Below are 22,108 nucleotides of genomic sequence, written 5' to 3' on the forward strand. Positions count from 1 at the left end.
GACTAATAGTTTCAAAGTGATGGCCCAGTACTAGAGAAAGGTCCAGGTTCTTTTTTTCTCTCTCCATCTTGCAATTATTAATATTGTGACATCCAGGGAGACTCCATATGTTTACTCATTCTCTCTAGTCTTCCTTCCCATTGCCTTGTCAGAAAGAAAAGTATTTTTTCTGCTTAGATTATTGAGTTGAGCTAGGTATAGAATCTTAGAGTTTTTAATAGCTTTCTTCGCCAGGCACTAGAAAGGACTTTTTTTTTAAAAAAAGGCTTCTTCCTCAGATGATGTCCCTTTGCATAGCATTGATCTGAAAGATCACTTGTATCCCATTAATATTAGTGATTAGTGATCACCCTCCCTTTACAAAAACTATTTTGAATCCCTGATTGCACAAAGCTTCTTTGAATATTCTCATGGCCAGCAAATTTCAGCTGATGGTTCTGCTATGAGAGCTTTGTGGCATTACAATTTGAGAGAATTCTCCACATCACCCCTAAATTGTCCTATTGCTCCCAACAGTGGACTTAGTGATGGGCTTGCTGAATTTAGGTGCTTAAGTTCCATACTTTGTATATACAGTGCAATGAGAAGATCACAACACACAATGTTACCTGGCTTTCTGGAAGAAAAAAGAATCTGTGGCTTTTTCATGCTAACTCTGCCTAGAGTGAGGCTTTATGGTTTTCTCGGTCCCCAGGAGGCCATGTCCCTGAAGCACCTGTGAAGTTTAATGAATTTCATATGAACATGCCATTGCAATTGCCCAGTCAAAAATAAGTTGCAATTTTACTAGTTTGCTATATAATTTCATGAAGTATTTATTAAATAACTACTGCGTTCCAGGTTTCTGTTGGCGGGTGATGTATCTTGGGTGAAACAAGTCAATGGATATTTCACTGGTTGTGAAAGAGGTATGTAGCCATGCAGAACAGATCCACTAACCATTAATACACCAAAATCCGAGTAGATGACTATCTAGTAACTGAAACAGAATATAAAAATGAAAGGTTAAGAAAAATTTTACTTTTTGCACTGATGGGTACAAATGGACTTATTAATGGGAAACAAAAATCAGCAAGGGAATCAATAAATGAATCAACAAAAAGGAACTTGTCTTGTGAGTAATGATTTAAGACTGTGCTGTTAGTGCAAAGAATAGGTTCATGCCATGATAGAATTTTTAGTGAAATAGCACTTAAAATTTATGTCATTAAATCCCAAATTTTAGAGATGAATGGGAGTCAGAGAGCAAATATTCCCCAGAATATCACAGATTTCAGCAATAGACTTTTTCTTCAAACCTAAGTTCTCTCAGTATACAGAATGGCACCAATATCTGATTTATTTAAAAATTTTTAAAAAATTAATTCAAACCTAAGGGGTTTACTGACAGGGGACCCTGTATATCAGTGCTATTTTCCAAATGAAAAAAAATTGGAAACTGAAGTTGAAGGAAGAGGTGGAAGTTTTCCTTAAGCATTTGGAGAATTATTATAATGAAGAGAGAGTGAACTCGTTCTGCTTCACAGAGACCAGTAGCAATGACTGGAAGACAAGGAAAAACATCGTAACAATAAGAGATGTTCAAAATAAGATTGGTTACTCTATTGGACAGTGTGACAGTCATATACACATGATTTTCCTAAATAAAATAAAAACTAGTTTTTAAATTTATTAGTGTAGGCCCAATACCTAGCATATTATCTGGCACCAGTATTTTTTAAAGGTTTGCTAGCTGATTTTCTCAGTAAAGGAACCTTAAAACAAAGTTAGATTGCTTATTATTGTAGTGTATAATGAAATAGATTATTTTGTAGAGATATGTTGTGTTAATCCTCTAATAAGTCTTTTAATTAAATATTTCAGTATCCTAAGATTTATTTGGAGTTGACCATTAAAAAAAAAAAGAGCAACAACTAATCAGAAGTCATTCTCTGACTGCATATTAGGAAAAAGTTTTTTCTCTAAAAAATAAGAGAAGAGTCAGGGGGAAGTTGAAAGAAATCTAGCACATGTTTATGTCTTTCTGATAATGCAATGGAATCTCACACTACATTGGGCATTAAAAAGAAGACTTAACCAGAGAAAGAACTACATAGTCTGAATGTAAATCAAAACATGCTGTTTACTTTCTCTTTTTTTTTTGTTTTTCCTTCTCGTAGTTAATCCCATTCATTCTAATTCTTATTTACAACATGACTACTGTGAAAATATGATTATGAGGAATGCATATGTAGAGGCTTTATCAGATTGCATGCTATTTTGCAAATGGAGAAAGAAAAGGAGGGGGAGAAAATTTAAAAGTAAAAAACTTTTAGAAGTGACTTTTGAAAACAAAGTATTTTGTTTGTTTTTTTAAAAGAAGGCTTAGGTGATTTTCTTAAAGAGTCTCCGCAAGGCACCCTTCACTTCTTTGTTTCTCAAACGATACATCAAACGGTTGAGCATGGGGATGACTACAGTGTTAAACACTGTGGCTATTTTGTCTGTGTCAAAGGAATGGCTAGATTGTGGCTGCAGATACAGGAAGAGAAGTGTCCCATAGAATATGACCACACCTGTAAGGTGAAAGCCAAATGTGGAGAAGGCTTTGTGTCAACCCTCAGAAGAATTTATCCTGAGGATGGTTACAAGAACGAACATGTAGGAAATAATAATAATCAGATGTGAAGAAACAAAATTAAGTACACCAAAGATGATAACGATGACTTCAATCTCACTTGTGTCTGAGCATGCAATGGACAATAGGGAAGGAACATCACAGAAGAAATGTTTTATTACATTTGATTTGCAGGAAGATAATTTAAAAAGCTTTATTGGAAACGGTAGGGATACCATGGTGCTATAGAGATATGACATAGCCACCAAGAGCCAACATACCATGTCTGATAGGAGGACCATATACTAGAGGGGCTTACAGATGGCCACATAGCGGTCACATGCCTAGCTGACAGAATAAAAAGTTCACTGGCAATAAATATCACACAGAAAAATAGCTGCAATGCACATCAATTATAAGAAATAATACTTTTCTCCTCCATGAATCCAACTAGCATTTTTGACCCAATAACTGTGGAATAGCCAAGATCAACAAATGCCAGATACTTGAGGAAAAAGTACATGGGCGTTTTGAGGTGGGAATCCACACTGGTTAGGATGATTAGACCAATGTTCCCCACAACTACGGCCATGTAATTGAGGAAAAACAGAACAAAGAGGGGGCCCTGCAGCTCAGGACAATTTGTGATTCTCGTGAGACTATATTCAGCAACCTGACTCCCTGTAGTTTCATTCAGACTGATCATTTCTTCAATCCAAGAACCATATTCTGACAACAAAAGAAAGAAGTCTTTTTGAGTACTATTTTTATAGATAACTAGGCTGTTAATGTCAATAAATGTGTTAGATTGAGATGAGCAGGAATTTCCCCATTAAATTATAATGTAATTTAAATCATATAGATTCCATGTGGTAAATTCAGGCAAATTGAAAAAATATCACATTTTATCCTTTGATATAATATCACATTACATCATATCATTTCTCATCACATCAGTATCTTACCACAAATAAGACAGTGAATATGGTTTTATTCTACAAAATAGTAAAGTATGAAATTACTTTTCTCCAAGTGATGGGACCAGAAAATATTGTGGATACATTTTAAAATGTTTTAACTAATCAATGACAAAAGAGGTTATAATGTGATACTGATGTAAGATAGAGCATATAAGATTGCCTTTTATTGGAATTACGATGTAGTAGATATCAAGTTTACTTTGAAACTAAGTATTGATGGGATAAACAGCATGTTATGCTCAATTACAAACAATCTCTGCTATCCAAGAAATTTCCTGATTTTTCAGGCATTACCTATGGCTATCAGTTGTAAAGTGATGGTCAGTGCAAAGAAACGGAATTTCCTTTTTAGGAATCCCCTGATCCCCTCAAGATAAATGTCCAGGATCTATTTCAGTCTCTGCCTTATGCAATCACTAATTGTGTGACATTAAGGAAGACTAAATATTTCTACGTACTCTTTGTAGTCTCCTTTCCCTTTGTCTTTTTAGAGAAAAGAGTCCTTGCTTCTAGATTATGTAAGTGACCTAGGCTAATAATTTTTGTGTCTTTAATATATTTTCTTCCAAGAGACTTTCTACTTTTTAAGATGATGTCCAGTTACATAGTGGTGACTATAAACACTCTGATCTCACACATTATTAGTGATAAATATCCCTTGAAGAAAGCATTTCATTTTTCTAGTTGAAGACAAGTTTCTGTGGAAATTGTCACAGTTAGGAATTCTCATTTGTTAGTTTTCCTGGAAGGATTTAATGTCATTTCAATGGGAACAATTTCAACCTAAGGGCAAAAATTCTCCTATTCACCCCCGCAATATGCATTGTCATCAGTTTTTGAACGCTGATTTCTAAATTCCTCTGTAAGCTCACAAAGAATAGTGTTACCTGCTCATCTGGAAGGTAGAAACTTCTGCAGTGTTTTCAGCTGCTAGTAAGACTTTATGATTTTCTCTGTCCTCATGAGGCAATATCCCTAAAGCAATGGAAGTATTTAATTGATTTTGTATGACCATGTCATGGAAATTGCCCAGACTGTAATAAGTGAAAAAGTTCACATCTGTCTAATTTCATGAAGCGGCTCTTACCTTATAGGCTTCTGTTTGTGGTTGATATGCCATGGATTCATCATGCCCAGGGAAATTTAATAGACTCCTGAAAGAATTGTGTTCATTCTTCGTTGCTGAAGAACCCCATGCAATCAGAGAAATGATGACATGACTTGCATTTGACTTTGGTTTGAGTGAGGGAGGGCTGTGCAGGTAACCACTTTCACTTCTACTCCAGAACCATCTGGATCCAGAGATCTTATATTCCTCAAGATGACTGGAGATGACCCAGGATGCACTGGGAGACCTTGGGCCCTTTAGACAACTGACCTGGAAAATATTGCTTACAGGAATATTGCTTACAGGACTATATCCCAAAGAGATCATAAAAATGAGGAAGGGTCACACATACACAAAATATTTATAGTATTTCTCTTTCTCGTGACAAAGATCTGGAAATCATGGGGATGACTATCAGTTGGGGAAAGGCTTACCAAACTGTGGGATATGAATGTAATGGAATACACCTGTGCTATAAAAAATGATGATCAGAAGACTTCAGAGGCCTGGAACGACTTAAATGAACTGATGCTGAGTGAAAGGAGGAGACCCAAGAGAGCTTTGTGCACAGCAACAATCACAGTGTGCAACGAATTTTTCTGGTAGACTTAGCCCTTCACAGCAATTCAAGGACCTAAAAAATTCCCAGTGAACTCTTGAGGCAAAACACCTTTCACATCCAGAGAATGAACTATGGAATTGGAGCGCAGAATTAAGCAGACTCTTTTGTCTTCCGTTTTGTTTTGTTTAGGTTTTTGCACAAAGACACCCCATGCGACCAAGATTAGGAGCGAAGCAGAAAACTGGGAAAAAAATTTTCCAACTAGTGTCTGTAATAAAGGTCTAATTTCTAAAATATATAGAGAAATGAGTCAAATGTACAAGAATACAAGTCATTCCCCAATTGATAAATCGTCAAAGGATATGAACAGGCAGTTTTTAAAGGAAGAAATTAAAACTATCTATAGTCAAATGAAAAAATGCTCTAAATCACTCTTGATTAGAGAGATGCAAACCAAAACAACTCTGAGGTACGTCATCACACCTATGAGGTTGGCTAACATGATAAAACAGGATAATGATAAATGTTGGAGAAGATGTGGGTGAGTGGGACCACTAATTCATTGTTGGTGGAACTGCAAGCTGATCCAATTATTGTGGAGAACTATTTAAAACTATGCCTAAAGGGCTACAAAAATGTGAATACCCTTCGATCCAGCAATATCTCTTCTAGGACTGTATCCCAAAGAGATCATAAAAGTGGGAAAGGGTCCCACATGTACAAAAATATTTATAGCAGCACTCTTTGTGGTGGCCATAAACTGGATATCAAAGGGATGCCCATCAATTGGGGAATGACTGAACAAGTTGTGGTATATGAATGTAATAAAGTACTATTGTTCCATAAGAAGCGGTGAACTGGAAAACTTCAGAGATTCCGGAAAAGACTTATATGAACCGACGCTGAGTGAAAGGAGCAGGACCAGGAGAACTTTGTACACAGCAACAGCCACAGCGTGTGAGGAATTTTTCTGATAGACTAAGTCCTTCACGGGAACCAGGAACTAAAAAATTCCTAACGGACATTTGAGGCAAAACACTTTCCACATCCAGAGAAACAATTGTGTAATTGGATGGCAGATTGAAGAAGACCATTTTCTTTTGCGTTCTGTTTTGTTTTGTTTTGTTCTATCCTTTCTCCCACTCGTTTTAATTCTTTTATTCAATATGACTATAGTGAAATTGTAAAAAAGAAAATGAAAAGCTTTCCTTTAAATTGAATTATGTCTCTCTGATCCCCAACATAACACCACCATTACATGAGTTTTACTTAATGTTACCTCTCTGCAAATCTCACCTTTTGCTCCTAGTTCCGCCATCTGGGTTCAGGCTCAAGAAAGCTGATTCTTTTTCCATGTAATAGCACTTCAGGTATCAGAAAAAGTGGTATCTTATCACTTTAAAATATTGCCTTGTCCTATGACTATGTGTAGATTTATGCAAGTAATATATGCTTCCAATTTTATTTCATGATTTACTAGATTTTTATGTCCCAGAGGGAAGGAACTATGTCTTATTCTTACATCCCATTCTGTCAATCAAGAGGCTCTGCCCACACAAAAAAATATTCAGCGAATATCTTTTCAATAAATTAACACTGTTTAGACTTGTCTATGAGTAGATTATACTATTAACTTTTGAACTTCATGGAGGCAAGCAGTATATTTATTCCTCTTTGTATCGAAGCTGTCTTTGATTGTAGAGATTTAAAAAATGTTCAGAAAATTCTTAGTAAATGGATGGATGAACACTGCAAGGAAGTTTTTAATATCAGTATTAATCTAATACTGTTCCAGCCCTTAACTGAAGCTAAAAGTCAGTATTTACAAGACTATACTTTATCCAGATCATTTTCTGTATTTCTGAAAGAGTCACTTTCCTTCATATGGAACGTGAGATTCAGGGAGGGAAAATAAAGGAAGGAATGAAAGAATGAAAGAAGGAAAGAAGGAAGGAAGGAAGGAGGAAGGAAAGAAAGAAAGAATTAATGAATGAAAGAAAGAAAGAAAGAAAGAAAAAAGGAAAAGGAAAAAAGAAGGAAGAAAATGAAAAAAGAAGGAAAGGATAAAGGAGATGGACTCTATATTTAAATAAGAGTTGTATGGGCGTTCAATGAAGATTAGCACCTATGGTGTTAGGGCTTTCCAAGTCATTTTCCAGGCTGTTCATCCAACTTTGATGTCCAACCAGCAATTTACTCTTATCTGTAGCTCCAAGAATGTGTAGTATGCATAGGATCCACATCTGGCAAAAGTGTGTGGGTAGTTGGACTAAATCAGGTTGAGGATAACCAATGGGTCACAAACCATCAGTATATTAATGGGTGTGTACAGGTCAAACATGTGAAGACTTCCCCTGGTGGAATGGGTAGGAGAGAACTATTTGGACTAAGACCATGAAGACAGGTGAAGCACGCACTATGGAACCCCTAGGGCTTGGTCAGTCATCAAAGTCACCAAGATTATTCACTGTGTTCTCGGCTGTTGCCAGTAATCCTGTTACTTGTCTTGCAACTGGACTTTGATGAATCTGGAAGAGAGTGGGATTCATGACTTTGTGCAACTATGTTTCACTTAAGTACAGTTTATGTAAGAGCCGTGACATCAACTTGTGATGGCATCGGTCGCCTTTGAAAATAAAGGATTAATAACAATATATTTGAAAACTGAAATGGTTGGTTTGCAAAAGGTGTGTTACAGAGAACGTAAACACTCTGTATTGTAAATAAACTATAGTTCAAAGGGTCCATTCACAACTGAATCGTGTGACCATCTATCAAAAGGAAATATTAATAATCTTACCACATTGGTTGATTGTTGTACTTCTTTCTCAAAGAGGATCAAAATGACATCACCATGATAAAGTGAAAACTCAGTGTGTCCAGCTGTGACTGATCAGACCAATATGAGCTCGGAATGCTCTACCACAGTTTCGGCACTGATAGTCCGCGTGAATATTGGGTGGATACTCCAAATTTGCACATCCTTTGTGATGTCTCAATTCTGCTTTGCTCATGGAGCAGAACACCCTTTCTGATGTGGACACGCCATGCTGAGCAGTCCTGTGCCAGTCCCTCCTATGTTGCACAGTCAAATGCAAAGCTCTTGAGAGTATCCTCGTACCGCTTCTTTTGACCACCACGTGATTGCCTGCCTCATGTGAGTTCTTCATAAAATAGTCTTTTCGGCAAGCATAAATTTTGAATTTGAACACCGTGGTCAGTCCATCTGAGTTGCGCTCTTTGAAGGGTAGTTTGAATGGTTGGCAGTTCAGCTCGAGCAAGAACTTCAGTGTCTGGTACCTTATTCTGCCAGGTGATCCTCAGAATCTTCCTAAGACAGTTCAAATGGAAGCGATTAAATCATCTGGCATGGAACTGGTAGACTGTCCATGTTTCACAGACATACAACAATGAGGTCAGCACATCTGCTCTGTAGACCTTCATTTTGGTAGTCAGTAAAATACCTCTTCTCTCCCAAAGTTTTATTTAGAGCCTCCCAAACACTGAGCTAGCTCTAACAATGCGTTCATTAACCTCATTGTCAATGTGTACATCCCTGGAAAGTACACTACCAAGGTAAGTGAACTCATCTAAAACATTCAAAACTTCTCCATTTGCTGTAACCAATGGTTTCCCATATGGATGGTGTGGTCGTGACTGATGGAGCACCTGCGTTTTCTTGGTGTAAATTATTAGGCCAAAATTAGCGCAGGCAGCAGGGAGTTGATCCATACTTTGTTGCATCTCAGCTTCAGAGGCTATATTGAGTGCACAATCATCTGCAAACAGAAAATCACGCACCAACACTCTCTCCACTTTGATCTTGGCTTGTAGCCTTTACAAATTGAAGAACTTACTGTATATATATATGTATGTATGAATGTATATATAATGTATACATACATATGTATATACACACATACATATTTCTGTTATTAGTTGCATATATTGCATATACATATCAATTATATTATTATTCACATACATATTAATGTTCAATGTACATTATAATATATTCAACATATTGTATATAATGATACATATTACTTACATATACATATTAACACATATTGATTAATTAATGTATAGAATAAAGTTAAAGTGCTATTTTATGATGATTGTACTCAAATTGCTTACAAAAAGATACCACACATATGTACAGTGTAATCTATTCGTGTGTTATCATGAACTCAATAATTTTCAGAATTGTAAGGAACCTTAGAGGTCCTCCAGTCCTGTCCCTTAATTTTATATGTAAAGAGATTGAGATCCACAAAGTTTACATGATTTCTTTTACGTCACAACAAATTCGTGTAGGAACTAGTGCATACATTTTTTTCTGTATCATTCAAATGCATTCCTTAACACAAGACCATATTCATAGATATTAAAGGAAATACAAACATCATACATATATTTGAATTGAAGGATTTAGAATTGATGTTGAATAAAGAAACTGCTAAGCCTTTCAAAATATTAAGAAGTATGATTTAACAGTCTCTTGACAAACTCTTAAGTACAGAATGTTTGGTGTTTTGGCCCCATGTCGTTGTGACATAGTGCTAGGTAATCTCCATACATCCTTGTACGTGTCACAAAGGTGCTCCCTACAAATGCCTTAGGCTATTGCTTGCTACCTTTTTGACTTTGAGCAAGTCGATAATCTATTCTGGACATAAGTTTCCTCAGCATGAATGTAAGTCTGTGTGATTGTTTTTAGCCTAATTTTCTGAGTAGGGGATTTAATACCACTCCCAGATCCAATTTTGCTATCTTATTTCTTTGCTATATATGATTTCAAAAGTTTGTTAGGAAATTCAAGTAAACACACTGTTAAATATTTCTAAAGATTAGTTCAAATGTTGAATCAATGGTATTTCAATCTTCAGAGAGTCCTACCTAAAGGTACTAAATCTTTTCTTTGGTCCTCTTTTGCAATTTGGACACTGCCAAAGCCAAGGGCAATTAGGTTTCACAACTGATAAAATACTTGGCATGAAATCAGGAGGACACCTGCATGAGTTCAAACTCAGTCCCACATACAAGCTATTTGTCATTTGGCAAGCCATTTAACCATATTTTTTCACAGTTTCTTCATCTGTAAAATAAACTCATGAAGGAAAAGAAAACCCGAAATGGGGTGATAAAGAATAATACACGAGTGAAATGACTGAACAACAACAAAAACAAAGTCAATAGACACTTTACCAGAGTAAGATTTTTAAAGGCACACAATTAGTTGCATAGATTGCTAAGACTCACTGATATTAAACTACAGGTACTGATTTTTAAATATACATTAAATTTAGGTTAGGACCTCCTGGTCTAAATGTAGTCTCTAGGGCATTACCACAGGTTCTACTCAATAAAATGGAGAAGCTGAGAACGAAATCCTTCCCTCAACTCATTCTCTATTGAGAATCTTCAAAAGAGAAATAATACTTTGAAGACATTAACGAAAAGCTTCACTTAGTATCTGTCTTATGTTTCTTATTTAGGGCCCCAAGATTCCTTAGAATTTATTGCTAATTATTTTGCATTTTTTTTTTACTTTCTAAGGAAACATTGTCTAGCTTGTTCTGTCTAAGTTAATCTCAATAGTCCTGATAACTGGATTTCATGAAGATTTCAATGTAAAAGTTTATTCCCTTAAGGACTCATTAAAAACAGACTTTTATGTTGTTTTTATTTAGGTTCCATAGAAAATTTACAGTAATCAGTTCTGTAGGGATCACTGGAACAGGCAATCGTTGCACTGGCAAAGAGAACACCAATGAAGTAATAGCAGTAATAACAACAAAAAAAATAATTTGTTTTTTCTCCAAGTAATTAGTCCCTTTGAGCATTGCCAAGCCATATTCATTTCCCAGGGGATACCAAGAAATTTTTGTTTTTTTCCCATTATTAAAATTATGTTTTCACTTCTGCATAGCTCTGGTTAGGGGAAAAAGTCATTAAAATTTTTAAAAAATATATATTATTCCTTTTTGTATAAAGAATTCAAATAGAATCCTGGGATGAAAAATTCATATGAAATACAAACGTATGAAATAGTGGAGTGGCTCACAGAAAAATAATTTTCTTTACAAAATATAAATATACATACCCTACTAAGTTTTTGGACTTATTCCTTTATGCAATGAATCTTTTATATTTAATCTGAGTGCAAGGAATTTTTTTCAACGTATAATATTCCATTTCATAAATAAACATTTACTACAAAGTCATTGAAACTTCTGTGTATATATAATGGCTAATCCATACATTGGTACACTGCATGACATCTAGTTCATTGTCAACCACACAAATATTTTTTCTTTAATTTTTATGAACCGTCCATAGAAGGATCACCTAAAGCAGAAGAAACCACACAATAGTCAAGTCATAGTTTTAATAATACTTTCTAATGATGAAATATAAAATGTATATATGACTTAAACTGTACTTATTAACCAACTAATGGAACTTTCAAATTTATAATGATTTGTAAAAGAGATTATAGAAGAAATTTGAACTTAAATCTACCTTTAACATATCTACAAATGTATGCATGTAGGTAATATAAACAAAGGTAAGTGACTTGAACACATAGAAATATATACTCACATATGTGTTACATATTTGTAGATACGCATGCATGTATTCATATATGCATGTATGTTATATGACTTTTGTATACACACAAATCATTATAGTTGTACATGCCTAAATACAAATGTAATAATTGCCATGAAATGAACAAATAAATATGGTGTGCCGTATATTCTTTAAAGGTAAGATTTTGTTATGGGTTGATTTTCCTGAAAAATCTAATATTTAATTTCAAAACAATACAAGAATATAAGTTACAGAATATAAATATCAAATATATAGGGAACACATCATATGTTTTCCTTTGAAATGATGGGAGGAGAGTTATTTTGGAACGAATTTAAAAGTCCAGTACATTAATAAGTCTAGTCAATATTTTTTAAAAATTTTCTATTTTCATAGATGCATTTCTAACTAATTTATTTAAATTTTCAACATTCATTTCCACAAAATTTTTAGTTCCAAATTTTCTCCCCATTTCTCCCCTCCTCCTACCCCAAAACCTCAAGCATTCTAATTACTCCTCTCACCAATCTGCCCTCCATTCTAAGATTCCCTCCCTTCCCTTATCCCCATCTTCTCTTTTGTCCTGTATGGCAAGATAAATTTCTGTACCCCATTACCTGTATTTCTGATTTCCTAATTGTATGCAGGAACAATACTCAACAGTTGTTCTTAAAACTTTGAATTCCAACTTCTCTTCCTCCCTCTCTCCCCACTCATCACCTTTGAGACGGCAAGAAATTCAATATAGTCCTATCTGTGTAGTTTTGCAAATGACTTCCATAATAGTAGTGTTGGTTAAGACTAACTATATTTCCCCCCATCCTATCCTGCCTCCCATTTCTTCTATTCACTCTTTTGACCTTGTCCTTCCCCCACTGCCCGCCCTCCCATAGTCCCCCCCCCACCTTGCTTATCCCCTTCTCCCCCACTTTCCTGTATTGGAAGATAGGTTTTTATACCAAAATGAGTTTGCATTTTATTCCTTCCTTGAGTCGAATGTGATGAGAGTAAGCTCCATGTTTTCTCACTCACCTTCCCCCTTTTTCCCTCCACTGAAAAGTCTTTTACTTACTCTTTTATGAGAGATAATTTTCCCCATTGCATTTCTCCCTTTCTCCTCCCAATATATTCATCTCTCACCCCTTAATTTCATTTTTAAGGTATGATCCCATCCTATTCAACTCACCCTGGGCTCTTTGTCTCTGTCTCTGTCTCTCTCTTTCTCCCCACCCCTGTGTGTGTGTGTGTGTGTGTGTGTGTGTGTGTGTGTGTGTAATCCCACCAACTATCCAGATACTGAAAAAAGTTTCAAGAGTTACAAATATTGTCTTTCCACGTAGGAATGTAAACTGTTCAACTTTAGTAACTCCCTTATGACTTCTCCTTGCTGTTTACCTTTTCATGCTTCTCTTCATTCTTGTGTTTGAAAGTCAAATTTCCTTTTCAGCTCTGGTCTGTTCATTAAGAATGCTTGAAAATCCTTTATTTCATTGAAAGACCATTTTTCCCCTGAAGTATTATACTCAGTTTTGCTGGACAGGGGATTCTTGGCTTTAGTCTTATTTCCTTTGACTTCTGGAATGTCATATTCCTTGCCCTTCAATCCCTTAATGTAGAAGCTGCCAGATTCTCTGTTATCCTGGTTGTATTTCCACAATACTCAAATTGTTTCTTTCTAGCTGCTTGCAATATTTTCTCCTTGACCTGAGAGCTCTGGAATTTGGCCACAATGTTCCTAGGAATTTCTCTTTTTGGATCTCTTTCAGGAGATGATCAATGAATTCTTTCAGTATTTGTTTTGCCCCCTGGTTCTAGAATATCAGAGCAGTTTTCCTTGATAATGTCGTGAAAGATGATGTCTAGGATCTTTTTTTGACCATGGCTTTCAGGTAGGCACATAATTTTTAAATTGTCTCTCCTGGATCTATTTTCTAGGTCAGTTGTTTTTCCAATGAGATATTTCACATTATCTTCCATTTTTTCATTATTGTGATTTTGTTTTGTGATTTCTTGGTTTCTCATGAAGTCATTGGCCTCCATCTGTTCCATTCTAATTTTGAGATAAGTATTTCCTTCCGTGATCTTTTGAACCTCCTTTTCCATTTGGCTAATTCTGCTCTTTAAAGCATTCTTCTCATTGAGTTTTGAACCTCTTTTGCCAATTGAGTTAGCCTATTTTTAAAGGTGTTATTTTCTTCAGCATTTTTGGTGTCTCCTTTAGCAAGCCGTTGACCCGCTTTTCATGATTTTCTTACATCTCTCTCATTTCTCTTCCCAATTTTTCCTCCACCTCTCTTATTTGATTTTCAAATCCGTTTTGTGCTGTTCCATGACCTGAGACATTTCAATATTCATTTTGGATGTTTGGGATACAGAAGCCTTGACTTATATGTCTTTCCCTGATGGTAAGCATTGCTCTTCCTCATCTGAAAGTATGGGAAGAAGATATCTGTTCACCAAAAAAAAGTAACCTTCTATAGTCTTATTTTCCCCCCTTTTTTAGGCATTTTCCGAACCAGTTACTTGACTTTTGGGTCCTTTGTCAAGAGTAGGGTATACTCTGGGGATCTCTAAGATCTCAGTTCCTCCAACATGGTAAAATCAAGAGTGTACACTGGTCTGGGAGCAAACAGAAATGTTTGTGCTCAGAATCTGAGTAGTAGAGTCTCGTCTTCACAATCACCTCGCCTCCAGTTCTGCCAAGCCAGCACAGGGGGCTGAGATTTGGATAAGTTGCAGGGTCAGGGCCGCCATTCAGTGGGAGGTAAAGTTCGGCTGCTCAGATCCCTCAAGAGTATTAGGTGGAGGCAGGGCTGCTACACAGGGCTGAGGTAAGAATCAGCTGCTCAGTGCCCCCAGGGGTTTTACTATCCAACAGTGGATGAGGTCTGCTGTAGGGGCTACTGTGGAAGCTGCTGAATCCTGCCCAGTTGTGACGTCTTTGACCGCCTCTTGAAGCCAGAGCTATCGGCAGGCCCTTCTCCCTTCTCAGCCAGCTGAAAAAACCCTTTCACTAACCTTTGGTGCCTGTGGGTAGAGGCATCTGTGAACCGCTACTACTGCACCTGGGGATTCTGCCCCCGAAGTCTGCTGTCGTCCTCCTCCTAGAGCCGAGCCTTACAGCCAAGACTGGCCTCGTCTCTGCTCTGTGTCTGGTGGGACAGACGTTTCCTTTCGGGTCACATTGGGCTGGAAATCCCCTCTACTCTGTTGTTCTGTAGCTTCTGCTGCTCTAGAATTTGTTGAAAGTCTTTCTTCACGGGGATTTTATGGGCTGTGGGGGAAGAGCTAGTGTATGTACTTCTTTCTACTCTGCCATCTTGGCTGTGTTCCCCCCAAAAATTTTCCCTAGTTGTTTTAATATTGCCTGTTTCATCTCTCAACACTTTGACTATCCATCTGATATCCTTTCATCTAGTTAAATTTATTTTGCACCTCCTTGTCCCCTCATATATTTCTTTGATTTTCATTCTGCATCTTGTGTCATGAAGCTGCTGCCTAGTTATATTCATCATTATCTTTTTTTGATTGTTCATTTAATCACCTTAACTTACGATTCTTCTGAGATCATGATATTCTATAAATTATGGACTTATCAAATTTTTGTTACAGTATTTGTTTTCAAAAGATGGATTTTGTTTAAATCAACTGATTTCAATCAGTGAATATATGATGTGATGGCCCAAATATGATAATGACTAATATCTTATTCTTTTTCAGTTCGCAGAAATATTTACAAGCAGAATATTGAAAGATAGGTTGGGATAAGACTTTTAAAATTCAGAATTTTAATCAAATACTTTTTGTCTAAGCCAGACATACTTTGTTTACAAGAAAATCCAATCAATTAAAATGATCAATATTTTTAATTTGTTTTATTGTGGAGAGGACAGAACGAAAAGGAAAAAAACAAGCAAATCAGTAATATTTTTTCTGATTTTTGATATATATTGCTTTAGGAAACGAATTATAAAACAATGTAGATCATAACAGAAAAATTTTCAAAGTTAGAAATGAACTCAGAAAGCATGTAGTGTCCAACTTATATGTCAATAACAATCCTATATAAGTGACAAATGGTCATCCAGATTTGTGCGAAATCCTTCACTAAAGAAGAATCCATTAACTATTAAACCATCTTATTTACCTTTACCATAGTTCTAATTATTATAAATTGGCCATTAAATGAACATTGCATTTGAATTCAGAGGAAATGGCGTACGCTCCAGCTCTGTTACTTATTATGTGATTTTAACAGGCACATCACATTTATCAGTCTAAGTATCCACATCTATAAAATGAGATTAAAATAGAATGCCTCCTTTTCCTATTTTATGATTATATTTAAGAACCTATGAATTGATGCCATTTGTTCCTCCCCTTAGCAGAAAAAAAGTGTCTAAAACATCTGTCAAATTCTGGTTCTTTTCTAGGGAACAAAATGGAACAAAAATGACTATCCTTTTAATTATATGAAAATAATATTTCTTCCCCCCTCAATTTCATGTGAAATCAATTTTTTAAATTTTTTTATTTTTTTTATTTTCAAAGCTCTACAACCACTGCCATACAAATTAGAGTTTTTTGTTCCCCCTACCTCCCCTCTACCTTCACCCTCAATCCCCAAGATGGCATACAATTTTATATAGGTTATACACATTCATTCCTATTAAATGCATTTTCACTATAGTCATGCTGTGTAGAAGAATTCAAATGAAAGGGTGAAATGATATAACAAACCAAAACGTAATACAAAAGAATATGACCTGTTACATTCTGCGATTGAATTCCATAGTTCTTTCTCTGGATGTGGAAGGCATTTTGCCTTAAGAGACCACTGGGGATTTTTCAGGTCCTTGCATTGCAAGGAAGTTTCAAGTCTACCAGAAGAAACTCTCACACACTGTGGTCGTTTCTGTGCACAAAGTTCTCCTGGTTCTGATCCTCTCACTCAGCATGAGATCATATAAATCTTTCCAGGCCTCTCTGAAGCCTTCTTCTTCATCATTTCTTACAGCACAATAGTATTCCATTACATTTATATACCACAATTTATTCAGTCATTCCCCAATTGATGGGCATCCCCTTGATTTTCAGTTTTTGGCCAATATAAAGAGTGCTGTTATAAATATTTTTGTACATGTGGTACTCTTTCTTAACTTTATGATCTCTTGGTGATACACTCCTAGAAGCGATATTTCTGGGTCAAGGTTATGCAGAATTTTGTAGCCATTTGGGCATAGTTCCAAATTGCTCTCCAGAATGGTTAAATCAGCTCACAGCTCCAGCAACAATGAATTAGTGTTCCAGCTCTCCCACATTCACGCCAACATTTGTTATCTTCCTGTTCTATCATGTTTGCCAATCTGATAGGTGTCATGTGGTACCCCAGAGTTGTTTTGATTTACATTTCTCTAATCCATGTGATTTAGAGCATTTTTTCATATGATTATAGATATCTTTAATTTCCTCCTCTGCAAAAAGGCTGTTCATGTCCTTTGATCATTCATCAATTAGGGAATGACTTGGATTCTTTTACATTTGACTCAGTTTTCTATATATTTTAGAAATGTAGCCTTTTTCACAGATACTAACTGCAAAAATTCTTTCCCAGTTTTCTGCATCCCTCCGAATACTGGATACATTGGGTTTGGTTGTGTAAAAACTCTTCACTTTAATGTAATCAAAATTATCCATCTTGCACTTCATAATGTTGTCTTTCTCTTCTTTTGACAAAAGTTCTTCCCTTCTCCATAAACCTCGTAAATACACTATTCATTGCTCCACTACTTTGTCCACAGTATCAATCATTCTACCTAGATTGTGTACCCATTTGGACTTTATTCTTGGGTCCTGTATCAGCCATTGGTCTACGCTTAGTTTCTGCCACACTGTTATCCAGTTTTCTCAGCAATTTTTTCAAGGAGTGACTTCTTATCCCAGAAGCTGGGGTCCTTGTGATTATTAAACAGGGAATTGCTTTGTTCATTGCTTAATGTGTCTTGAGTACTTAGCATATTCCACTTATCTATCCTTCCGTTTCTTAGCCAGTACCAAGTCATTTGACAATTGTTGTTTTATAATAAAATTTGAGAGCTGGTAGTGCTAGGTCACCTTCCCTAAAATTTCTTTTCATTAGTCCCCTTGGTATTCTGGACCTTTTGTTCTTCCAGATGATTTCTGATATTATTTTTTTCCAGCTCCAGAAAATAATTATAGTTTGATTTTTATGGCACTAAATAAGTAAATTAATTTAGGTAGAATTATCATTTTATTATATTGGCTTGACCTACCCATGAGCAACTGATGTTTTTCCACGTACTTAGATTTGACTTTATTTATTCTAAAAGTGTCTTGTAATTGTGTTCACATAGTCCCTGGGTTTGTTTTGCAGGTAAACTACCAAATATTTTATGGTGTCTACCCTAGCTTTAAAGGGGATTTCTAGTTTAATCTCTTGCTGATGGGCTTTGTTACTAATATATAGGAATAAAAAAGTTTTGCTTGGGTTTGTTCTGTAACCTGCAACTTTGCCAAAGTTGTTTAATGTTTAAAGTAGTGTTTTACTTGAATCTCTGGAATTCTCTAAGTAAATAAACATATCTTCTGCAAAGACTTATAACTTAGTTTCTTCTTTGTCTATTCTAATTGCTTCAATTTCTTTATCTTCTGGAATTGCTACAGCTAACATTTTTAGTACCATATTGAATAACGGTGGTGATAATTGACATCCCTGTTTCACCCCTGGTGTTACTGAAAATGCATCTAGCTTATCCCAATTGCGTATAATGCTTGCTGAAGCTTTTAGGTAGATACTGTCTAATATTTTATGGGAAGTTCCCTTTATTCCTATGCTCTCCAATGTTTTTAATAAAGTTAAGTGTTGTATTTTGCAAAAAGCTTTTTCTCCATCTATTGAGATAATCATGTGGTTTCTATTAGTTTTGTTGTTGATATGATCGATAATGCTAATACTTTTCCTAATATTGAACCACCCTGCATTCCTAGTATGAATCCAACCTGATCATAATGTATTATTATCACGATAAGCTGATGTATTCTTTTTCTAAAATCTAATTTAAAATTTTTGCATCTATATTCATTAGAGAAATTGGTGTATAATTTTCTTTCTCTCTTTTGTCTCTGCCTGGTCTAGGTATCAAAACAATATTTGTGTCATAAAAAGAATTTGGGAGGACTCCTTCCCCAATTTTCCAAAATATTCTATATAATATTGGAATTGACTGTTCTTCAAATGTTTGATAAAATTCACTTGTAAATACATCTTGCCCTGGAGATTTTTTCCTAGGGAGTTCATTGATGGTTTGTTCAATTTTTTTATTTTTTTCTTCAATTTATTTATTTGACATTCATTTGAACAAAATTTTGGGTTCCTAATGTTCTCCCCTTTTGACCCCTCCACCCCCAAACACCGAGCATTCCAGTTCCCCTATCACCAATCTGCTCTCTCTTCTATCATCCCTCTCTGCCCTTGTCTCCATCTTCTCTTTTGTCCTGTAGAGCCAGATAACTTTCTATACCCCTTTACCTGTATTTCTTATTTCCTAGTGGCAAGAGCATTACTCGACAGTTGTTCCTATAACTTTGAGTTCCAACTTCTTTACCTCCCTCCCTCCCCACCCCTTCCCTTTGGAAAGCAAGCAATTCAATATAGGCCAAATCTGTGTAGTTTTGCAAATGACTTCCATAACAGTTTTGTTGTATAAGACTGACTATATTTCCCTCCATCCTATCCTGTCCCCCATTGCTTCTATTCTCTTTTGATCCTGTCCCTCCCCATGAGTGCCGACCTCAAATTGCTCCCTCCTCCCCATGCCCTCCCTTCTATCATCCCCCCCCACCCTGCTTATCCCCTTATCACCCACTTTCCTGTATTGTAAGATAGGTTTTCATACCAAAATGAGCGTGCATTTTATTCCTTCCTTTAGTGGGATGTGATGAGAGTAAACTTCATGTTTTTCTCTCATCTCCCCTCTTTATCCGTCCACTAATGAGTCTTTTGCTTGCCTCTTTTATGAGAGATAATTTGCCCCATTCCATTTCTCCTTTCTTCTCCCAATATATTTCTCTCTCGCTGCTTGATTTCATTTTGTTAAGATATGATCCCATCCTCTTCAATTCACTCTGTGCACTCTGTCTCTATGTGTGTGTGTGTGTGCATGTGTGCGTGTGTAATCCCACCCAATACCCAGATACTGAAAAGTTTCAAGAGTTACAAATATTGTCTTTCCATGTAGGAATGTAAACAGTTCAACTTTAGTAAGTCCTTTATGACTTCTCTTTGCTGTTCACCTTTTCATGCTTCTCTTGATTCTTGTGTTTGAAAGTCAAATTTTCTTTTCAGCTCTGGTCTTTTCATCAAGAATGCTTGAAAGTCCTCAATTTCTTTGAAAGACCATTTTTTCGCCTGAAGTACTATACTCAGTTTTGCTGGGTAGGTGATTCTTGGTTTTAGTCCTAGTTCCTTTGACTTCTGGAATATCCTATTCCATGCCCTTCGATCCCTTAATGTAGAAGCTGCTAGATCTTGTGTTACCCTCATTGTATTTCCATAATACTTGAATTGTTTCTTTCTAGCTGCTTGCAATATACCAGGGAACTCTGGAATGTGGCCACAATGTTCCTAGGAGTTTCTCTTTTTGGATCTCTTTCAGGCAGTGTTCTGTGGATTCCTTGAATATTTATTTTGCCCTCTGGTTCTAGAATCTCAGGGCAGTTTTCCGTGAAAATTTCATGAAAGATGATGTCTAGGCTCTTTTTTTGATCATGGCTTTCAGGTAGTCCCATATTTTTAATTAATTTTAATAATTTTATTAATATTTAATTAATTTTTTAAATTGTCTCTCCTGGATCTATTTTCCAGGTCAGTTGTTTTCCAATGAGATATTTCACATTATCTTCCATTTTTTCATTCTTTTGGTTCTGTTTTGTGATTTCTTGGTTTCTCATCAAGTCATTAGCCTCCATCTGTTCCATTCTAATTTTGAAAGAACTATTTTCTTCGGTGAGCTTTTGAATCTCCTTTTCCATTTGGCTAATTCTGCTTTTGAAAGCATTCTTCTCCTCATTGGCTTTTTGAACCTCTTTTGCTAATTGAGTTAGCCTATTTTTCAAGGTGTTATTTTCTTCAGCATTTTTTAGGGTCTCCTTTATCAGGGTGCTGACCTGCTCTTCATACTTTGACTGCATATCTCTCACTTCTCTTCCCAGCTTTTCCTCCACCTCTCTTTCCAAATCCTTTTTGAGCTCTTCCATGGCCTGAGCCCACAGAATATTTAGTCTGGATGTTTGGGATACAGAGGCCTTGACTTCTATGTCTTTGCCTGATGGTAAGCATTGTTCTTCCTCATCAGAAGGGAACGGAGGAGATGCCTGTTCACCAAGAAAGTAACCCTCTATAGTCTTATTTCTTTTCCCTTTTCTGGGCATTTTCCCAGCCAGTGACTTGACCTCTGAATATTCTCCTCACACCCACCTTGCCTCCTGATCCTCCCAGCCAGAGCTTGGGGTCTGAGATTCAAATGCTGCTTCCCAGCCTCATGGCTTCCACAGGGGCGGGGCTGCTATTCAGTGTGACATTAAGTTCAGGTACTCAGGTCAGGGCAGGGCCGCCTCTCGGGCTCAGTTCCCTCAGCGGGTTTATGCAGAGACCTTCAGCAATGGATCCTGGCTCCTGCCTGCTTGGGGAGCCCTGGTCTGTCTCTGCGTCAGCTACTGCCTCCCGAGGGGACCTGAGTTATGGAGGCACCCCACTCCCCTCTCAACCTGCCAATAAGTCCCTCTCACTGACCCCCATCACCTGTGGGTGGAGGGACCCGCGAGGCTGCTGGAGATCCCGTCCCTGAAGCCCTCGCAGATCTTCTCCTCTCTGTGCCACGGCCACAGCAGGGCTGGGCTGGGCTCTGCATCCACAGCATGACGGATCTTTTGCGAGAGGTTTGCAGGTACCTCTGGCACAGAAATCTCCTTTGTTCCACTGTGCCATGGCCTCTACTCCCCCAGAATTCACCGTGAGTTCCTTTTTACCAACGTTCTATGGGTTTTGGGTTCGGAGCTATGTGTATATGCGTCTTTCTGCTCCGCGATCTTGGCTCTGCCCCCCCAATTTCTTTTTCTGAGATGGGGTTGCTTAAGTATTCAACTTCTTTTTTTAACCTGGAAAATTCACATTTTTAAAAATACTTATCCATCTCATTTGGATTGTCCAATTTGTGGGCCTAAAGTTGGGCAAAGTAACTTCTAAT

General features: G+C 36.6%; 1 pseudogene; it reads right to left on the reverse strand.

The window, feature by feature from the left end:
- Nucleotides 1–2,364: 2,364 nt before the first annotated feature.
- Nucleotides 2,365–3,347, reverse strand: LOC140516558 (olfactory receptor 8K3-like; annotated as a pseudogene).
- Between the last annotated feature and the right edge of the window lie 18,761 nt (nucleotides 3,348–22,108).

This window comes from Notamacropus eugenii, chromosome Y (genome assembly GCF_028372415.1).
Source record: "Notamacropus eugenii isolate mMacEug1 chromosome Y, mMacEug1.pri_v2, whole genome shotgun sequence".
Taxonomy (NCBI): Eukaryota; Metazoa; Chordata; class Mammalia; order Diprotodontia; family Macropodidae; genus Notamacropus; species Notamacropus eugenii.